General features: G+C 37.3%; 1 long non-coding RNA gene across 2 annotated transcripts; it reads left to right on the top strand.

The window, feature by feature from the left end:
* The first annotated feature begins 3,518 nt into the window (after positions 1-3,518).
* Positions 3,519-7,195, top strand: LOC104897024 (uncharacterized). 2 transcript variants are annotated; one of them, XR_007275295.2, is made up of 5 exons: positions 3,519-4,160; positions 4,297-4,347; positions 4,678-4,756; positions 4,875-4,981; positions 6,929-7,195. It is a non-coding gene; the product is annotated as an uncharacterized LOC104897024 (long non-coding RNA). The 2 variants fall into 2 exon arrangements; XR_007275293.2 differs by lacking the exon at positions 4,875-4,981 and adding an exon at positions 5,917-5,942.
* Positions 7,196-8,546: the final 1,351 nt, after the last annotated feature.

Here is an 8,546-nt window from a genome sequence, read left to right on the forward strand (position 1 = left end):
GCGAAAATTACATCATAAAACGTCTTGACGCGATTTGATTGGTTTATGGGCTAAAAAAAGTGGGTTTATTTGTGCTTTGACCTAAACCATGTTCCTCCTAATAATAATAGTAATAATAATGAGTAAAGGTATAATAAACAAAATAATATATAGAAACAATAATAATAATAATAATAATAATAATAATACTTAATAGTAATGATATATATTTAAATAATAATAATAATAATGATAATAATAATAATAATAATAATAATAATAATAATAATAATAATAATAATAATATAATAATAATAATATAATAATAATAATAATAATAATAATAATAATAATAATAATAATAATAATGATAATAATAATATAATAATAAGAGTAATTAGTAAAATAAATTATACCAACATAATAATAATATTTAACAAAATGATTATAAAAGAATGGAGCTGAGCTGAACTGAACTGAACTTATTGGAGCTGAAATGAACTGAACTGAACTTATTGCCTTATTGGAGCTGAACTGAACTGAACTGAAATAAGCTGGGGAGAACAGGCCCTTAGGAATCATCTCTCCTTACTCCTCTTTGGCCGGCCATCCTAGAGTCCTTCATGGGCTCTAGGGCTTTCTTTTATTGACCCAGATTGTTTAAGTGTGACATTGTAGGATCCATTTAATTGGGCTTTAATTTTATTATTTACTAAACCTGAAATTTTATAGCATTTTCTAGCAAGACGTATAGACGACCTAATTTGATAACCTTATTATCCCTATAATACGATCTATGCTATATATAATATTTGCACTAGAATCGAGGACATAATTCCTTCATTTATGATATTGATTAAGCATTATTTTTCTACAGTTTAGTAATGAATAGCGAGTTGATGACTAGCTAAAAATATTAATATGATTGAAGGGTTCATACTAGTTCATTATGGCAACGTTCATACTTGCCCACAATAACCGTAACTGGGGATTTGTTGCACTACGATCTTCATCTTGATTGTATCATCACACTTCGTTGTCACCTTCAAGTATTACTCCATTAGTTATGATGGTATAAAAATCACTTGAAATTTATATATAATTGACCCAAATTAACCAAGTCATTACTCATTAATACTTTAATTCCTAAAACAATAATTAACTCCAAATTAAGAAAGAGTTGGGTGCACTTTACCGGCCACTTGCCAGCTGAATTATGTCTATGCTACACAACTGACAACACATCTGGATATGTTTACTCTGATTTCTTTATGACATATGGAGTTTAAGCTGAATGCTATAAATAGAAACCGAAAAAAAGAGAGAGTGCACCAAATAATAGGCAGCAAAAGAAAGAGATACTAGTAAGAATGATAAAGGCAAAGAGAGATGTTATTGACGTGTTGGTTGTCACTGCCGTCATTTTGATGATGGTTACTGAGGAAGCGACTGGTCAGGTTACTGAGATAGATTGTAATCCACCAGGCGGCTACTGCTTCCCTGGCGGCCCATACCACTATGCCTGTTGTGACACCGATCATTACGAGTGCCGATCAGATAGGTGCGTAGAGTGCCCATCACCGTACAATGGGATTACTTGCGGTAAATTGGGGCATTCATGTTGCAACATATACACCTGCGATGCCTGGTTTTATGGTGGTACATGCCATGAGTACCCAGGACCTGGGGAATCATGCAGTATCTTCAGTCCTTGTCGCAAAGGATACAGTTGCAGCGCCTGGTTCTGGGATGGTAAATGCAATGCAATTAGCTCGACATAGCCGCTAATTTCATTTACTTGCTTGTATAAGTTGTATTGTGTTATATTTTACTAAATAAACTTACGACGCCTATATAATAGGAGTCTGAAAGGGTTTTATGCTATAAGCAGAATTCATTACATAGATTAACATGAATCACATCAATATAACTAGCAATATCTCTTGATCCGTGAATTCTACACTAACTTCATCGTCCAACTATACAGCGAAACAAAACATTTTTATAATCATATATGAAACATCCTTCCGCGTTTTTCTATTATTACACTTCACTATAATCTATTATTATTACAATAAGCAAAGTCATTTTGCAAACACCATCTCCCTTCCCCTTCCCCCTCTCCCACCCCCACCCCGGAGCCCGCAACAGACCTCCTCCCCTACCCTCGTAACACCCCCCTCCTCCACCCCCACAACACCCCCTATACCCTCCCCGGTAGCAACTCCCTCCCCCACCGACACGATTGATTAAGTTTTTAAGGTAAAACGTCGACTGCTTCGCTTGGTCCCATGAGGAAATGGTTGGCATCAACCTTGAGGTGATGACACATAAATTAAGTGTTAATCCTAATCACTTTCCCGTCGAGCAAAAACGCAAGAAATTTGCACCTAAACGCAACCAAGTTATCAACGAAGAAGTGCAAAACCTCTTAGAAACATGCAAGATATGAGAAGCAAAATACCCCGACTGGCTTGAGAACATGTTAGTAGTTCCAAAGAAGAATGGAAAATGGGGAGTTTGCATCGACTTCACATATCCCAACAAAGGTTGCCCAAAGGATCCATTCCCACTGCCTCATCACATTGACGCCATGGTGGACGCAACTACTGGCCACGAGATAATGCTCACCTTTATGGACGCATTTAGCAGATACAACAAAACCTCATGCACCCCGAAGATCAAGAAAAAACGGCATTTATCATAGATCGAGGCATCTATTGCTACAAAGTAATACCCTTTGGCTTAAAGAACGCTGGCGCAACTCATTAAAATTTAGTAAATAATATGTTTGATAAGCAAATTAGGGACACCATGGAGGTGTACATTGATGACATACTGGTCAAATCCAAAAAAAGCCGACGATCACATTCAGCACCTTGAAGAAGCTTCCAAAATCCGTCCTAAGGTGCTACAAAATGAAGCTAAATCCCAACAAATGTTCATTCGACGTCATCTCCGGCAAATTCCTGGGATATGTTTAACCCAGAGAGGCATCGAAGCAAGTCCAACGACTATTAAGGCCATTGTCAACTTACAATCTCCAAGATGCGTCTAGGATGTGCAGAAACTGATCGGACGAGTTGCAGTGCTTAACAGATTTATATCCAAGTCGTCAGACAGATGCAAACTGTTCTATGAAAACCTTTTAAAGATAGTTTTTATGAAAGCCCAATTTATAAAACCCTTTTTCTAGCCCAATTTAATTAATAGAATCAATTAATTAGTATATTGATTAGTTTTATTAATAATGATATCTTTTACAAAAATAATATTTTCTCCAAGGTGTTTTTAAATATCTTCTAATATCATTCTAATATCTTTTAGAGACCTACTAATTTTCGAAAACCTATTACAATACAACAACCTAAACCTACCTACACTATATATGATAGGAAAATTTAATTGAATCACTCCCAACTATGGACATCCTGGCAAAAACAGTCTTAACTATCGTTTTTTATTGTTCAATCTTAATTTTAAATGATGTTTTACAATAGTAGTCCCACCAGGTTAAAAACTTGTTGTAGCAGGTAATTTGCCGAATTTTTTTTTTTCTATTTTCTTCCTCCCTCCTTCCTTCACTACTTCCTCCTCCTCTCCTCTGCCACCAAACCCCACTACAAGAAAATAGGTTTTGGGCGACGGATTTGAAAATCAAGGACGAAAAAATTGAATTTTGTAGCCCATAGTTGAGATTAAGGGCAACGAGTTGAATTTGTCGCCCATAGTTAAATTATGGGCGACTAAATTTATTGTTGTTGCCCCAAATTCATATTTGGGCGACGAGATAAGTTTGGGTTGCCCATTACTTTAATTAGGCAACAAAAATTTATATTTTGTTGCCCTTATATAATAAATGGGTTTGTTCAAATCATGTATCGTTGCCCATAATCAAAAGAAAATAGCGGGGAAAACCCCGCTCTAAATTTTTCACACAAAACCACATATTTCACTTCTGCAATACTTCAACTGCTCATGTCCTCCTCAACTCACACCCTCTTCCACTCCACCTCATCTTTCTCTTTTTCCGGTGAATCGTTATTCTTCCGACGAGTTCTTCGACTTTTGTCAGTTGATGAGTTTAATTATGATGGAAAATTGAGTTTCTCACGAATCAGACTTCGACGGTTAGCGTTTCTCAGGTTTCTCGACGTTTTCAACCACCCCACGTTTCTCAGGTGACTTTTCTTAGGATCTTGATTTTTCTCAGGTGACGTTTCTCGAGTGATGAGTTTAATTATGATGGAAATTTTCGGTTGATGGTTAATTTTTACCTTGTTCTGTTCTGCCCTAACTTTTTTCTAATTATGGCAGGTGATGGAGGCCGGAGTTCAGTGGTGAGGTTAGCGCGAGTTCGGCGGCAAGGTTGGTATCTTTTATTATTTGGCCGAACTCAAGAATCAAACTTCTTTCTTGTGTTTACCTGTGAATTATTGGTATGAATTTGTCAATGTTTTCTTGAATGGAAGGATTTCTTGTTTTTATTTCTTGCCAAATAAAATTGCTTTGTGGTAGTAAGTTTGAAGACTACTCTAGGAATATGATTTCACTTAGATGCGAAAATATAGGTGCTAATGTTTATGTTGATTCTAGGATTGGTATAAGTGAGCATAAGTTTTCTCCAATCCCTGTTTGAGATTACTGATTAATTGTGTATACTTTTCTACAATTAATCACTTCTTCTATGATATTAAGGTCATTGATGAAACACTTAGGTGGGTAACTTTCTCATTCGTCGTCTTCCGAGAGGCAATATTAGATGTCAATATTAATGGTCAGTAAACAGATGAAGCTATCTCATTATTCTTCAGAAAAGATTAGAAGCATATGCATTTGTTTTCCTCTAATCTTCTCCTTTTCTGCTTTATTACGTTAAATTGATATTATTACAGGTTACACAATTCCTAAAGGGTGGAAAGTGTTGACATGGTTTAGGACTTGTTATTTAGATCCTGAAGTCTGGCATGAACCTATGAAGTTCAATCCTTCTAGATGGAAAGTAAGTTCGATACCGTGGTTATATTTCATCTCTTCAACAAGTTTAGTAATGATCGTGACAGTCCCATTCATCCATTTTTTCTTAATACTAAATTTCCGCGATTTTTTTATGGAAAAGATTTTATTGATTAACAATGGACCCTTTTTATTTAAAGAACCTTGTATATTAGTCATAAAAGTTATAATTGTGCATAGATGATAAAACAACACTTACTGGTAAGTGCTGTGAGTAAATTTTTTCTCACAACATCGTATGTTCTTGAAGACTAATTTGATGCATAGCTGAGTCTAGGTTTGCACTTGATCTGTGCGAAATTTTGATGCCATAAGCAATGGCTGAAAGTCTGTCTGAGGTAGCTCTGTGTGGTGCATATCTTTACTGATGTTGTTGAGGCTGCCATTTCTCTAAATGGTTTCTGATTGAGAAAGTTCTATTTGTTTTTGTGCATGAGCACTATTGTTTGATATATGTTCCCTAAGCTAGATTTTTTCCTGCAACAAAGTTTAGGGAAAGGATTGAACCAAACAAAGATTAGACTGGTAGTTTAATAATGCTTTTATAATACCACTTTGTATGCTTTATCCGTCTCAACTTGTGTATCCTTTAACTTTCAATTTGTACTTTACTAATGTCACCGGCTTGTTATTCTAAGAGTGATTAGTTAGTACAAGAATTATCTAGTGTGTTAGTTATAAAAATAACACTTTTCCACTAATTGTTGTTTCTCTTCTGATTTTGTCCTGATTCGCTGAGGGCCCCGACAATGACCGTGGCAGCCAGTCATAGCTACTATCTGTAGATTGTAGAGCCGCGTCAGCGTATGCCAGTGTGTATATGAGCTACTTGCTGCACTGCCTGCTATAATTTTTATGTTTAATGACATGCCTTTATGTTCATAAATTTCTAACCCCTTTCAGTTCTTTTTCTGTTTACAGGATTGCAATTCCCACATGATTTACAGGTTAGGAGATTAGAGTATATGATTAAAATTTAGTTTACTATTATGTTTGCTATTCGATTAATTATGATGTTCTGTGAAAGGAATTTGCTCTATCCATTATTATGTCTTAGTGCAACGACTTGGGAGCTTGAGAATGCAATAGTAAGTAATGTAGAAAATTCTAGATATTGAACCTTGTGCTACTGTTCTGAACTTATGATGCATAAGAGAACATTGAAATATTTGCAAACTTTTCAGGATTGATTCGTCATAAGTTGTGGGTTGTCTATTTACAGACTCCACAACTGTCCATTAGATAAGAAAGAAAATCTTCACTTTTAGCAAAAGTCGTACTTATGAACATGGAGAATTTTGTTATCAAATATTATGGATAAAATTCCTTTAGAATATGAGCCAAATTATAGTTCTCGATTTGACGAACTCCAAACTTTAATTTCATATTATCATTACTAATAATATTTTTTGTCTTTTCTTTTCTAAGTGATTAGTTGTGTTTAGGTTTGCTGAGAGTATCAACCATGATCTGCCTTGTACTTACCTTGGTCGGCCTTTAAAATTTAATCCTAGTGGAGTAGTTTGTTGGACCGGGTTGTATTTTCTTCTCCCCTTTAAGCTTATGATGGATGCAGCTAGAAGATCGGATAGATCTATGAGGGTTATTGTGGTCTTGTAGAGGAGGAGGAGAGGGATTAATTTATGAGATGGGATCATGTGTATTGATCGAGGGTACAAAGTGCTGGTCTGATGTTGTTGTCTTTGGAAAGAAGGATTACCATAAGTTGTACTATGAAACTCATTGTTGATATCATTGTTGTCGTTTTGAATGATATAGTGATTATATTGTTTTGAATGATTTAGTGATGGTTGCATTTGGACATATTGCTTTTTTTGGGGCGGAAGAGTAAAAAGATCATTTCCCTCCTCCCCTCCCCCCCAATTTTTTTTATCACATGAGTGCCTAATTTTGACGATTTCGCTTTTATCAGGAACAGTGGGTCGTGACTATTTTCTCAAATTAGTAAAGGAAAGCTATATGAAGTATGACAAGGCTTGGATTATGTGAATTTCTTTGCAGATTATGGGTAGTGCTAATTAGTTTTTTCTAGATTTATTTTGAATTTTGTAAGATATTCAAGTTACGTCGGATGTTGAATTAAAAGATTATTTTGTACTCTACCGATTGTCTACAATTTGCTATTCCATGAATACTTCTTTTATTATATCATACTTTTATTTTTAATAAGTTTATATACTTATATATGAATATTTGGGCAACTAATTAGGTATTACACATTGTTATTTGAATAAAGCGTGAGATTTAAAATTATATAAAACAAAAGTACTTTGGGCAATGAAATTGTTGTTGCCCAAAATAACATTCTGCTAAGGTTATAACACACAATGAGCGACGAAAAATAGTGATTGTTGCACAAAGTTTCGTAATATGGGCAGCAAAAGTTAAGTTGTCGTTGCCAAAACTATGTCAAGTTTAGGCAACGATATAGAAAAATCGTAGCACAAAATAGCATTATGAGCAACGAAAGCATTTCGATGCCCAAACTATAGTTTGTGCAACAAACTTGATATTCGACGCCTAAAATGGAAAGGGCGTCGAGCCTTAGACGACGAAATTGGCACGCAAAAATCTTGTTGCACAAACCTTTGTGCAACGAAATTGTCCCATTGGGCGACGAATATTTTTGTTGCCCAAAACCTAATTCCTTGTAGTGCCCTCTCCCCTTCCACCCACTACCCCACTCCCCCATCTCCCCTAACCCCTTCCGCTGCCCTAACCACCTCTCCTTTGCCCCAGCCAACCCTCTCCTTGTCACGCATCCTACTACCCCGGAACCCCTCCCCTTTCCCCAACCCCAGCCACCCCTCCCCCGCCCCTAAAACACCATGCACCTACCCCAGCTACACATCCCCCTCACCTCCGAAATCTCTCCCCTTCCCCCACCTCCCTTTTCACTTCCCTGCCACCCCTCCCCTTCCCCTTCCCCTTCCCCTTCCCCCACCTCCCTTTTCCCCTCCACTGCCACCCTTCTTCTCCCCTGCCTTAAAACACTCCCCTACCCCACCACCTATCCCTCAGCCCTCGAAAACCCTCCCCTTCCCCCACCTCCCCTTCCCCCGAAACATTACCCTGCCCCCGTCACCCATCTCCCTGCGCTCGAAACCCCTCCCCTTCAGACCACTAAATTAGAAGAAGAAGAGAGAGACAGAGATGCGAGTAAGGTCGCTCTCACAGCCGCATCACTAACAAGGTTTGTGCAACTCATCACCGGCAACCAACAATAATCCCGTCGGTAGCATCCAATCAGTAACCACAAAGAGAGTGAGAAAAAAGGCAGGATGGGGGAAGGGGTTTCACGAGCTTGGGGTTTCGGGTGTGAGAGAGATAAGCCACGAGAGGAAGGTTGTCGTTTGGGTGCAAGGAAGGGGGAAGAGGAGGGGTGGTAGGGAAAGGGAAGGAGAGAGAAAAACTGAAGGAGGAGGTAGAAGAAACAGGTCAAAAAAAGAAAAAAAAATTAAATAGGAGTTTTCTACCGATTGAGCAAGTCACCCGTCCACTCAGACCACCAGTATAAGGGGGCTTAAAGT

Source organism: Beta vulgaris, chromosome 6, assembly GCF_026745355.1.
Source record: "Beta vulgaris subsp. vulgaris cultivar EL10 chromosome 6, EL10.2, whole genome shotgun sequence".
Lineage (NCBI taxonomy): Eukaryota > Viridiplantae > Streptophyta > Magnoliopsida > Caryophyllales > Amaranthaceae > Beta > Beta vulgaris.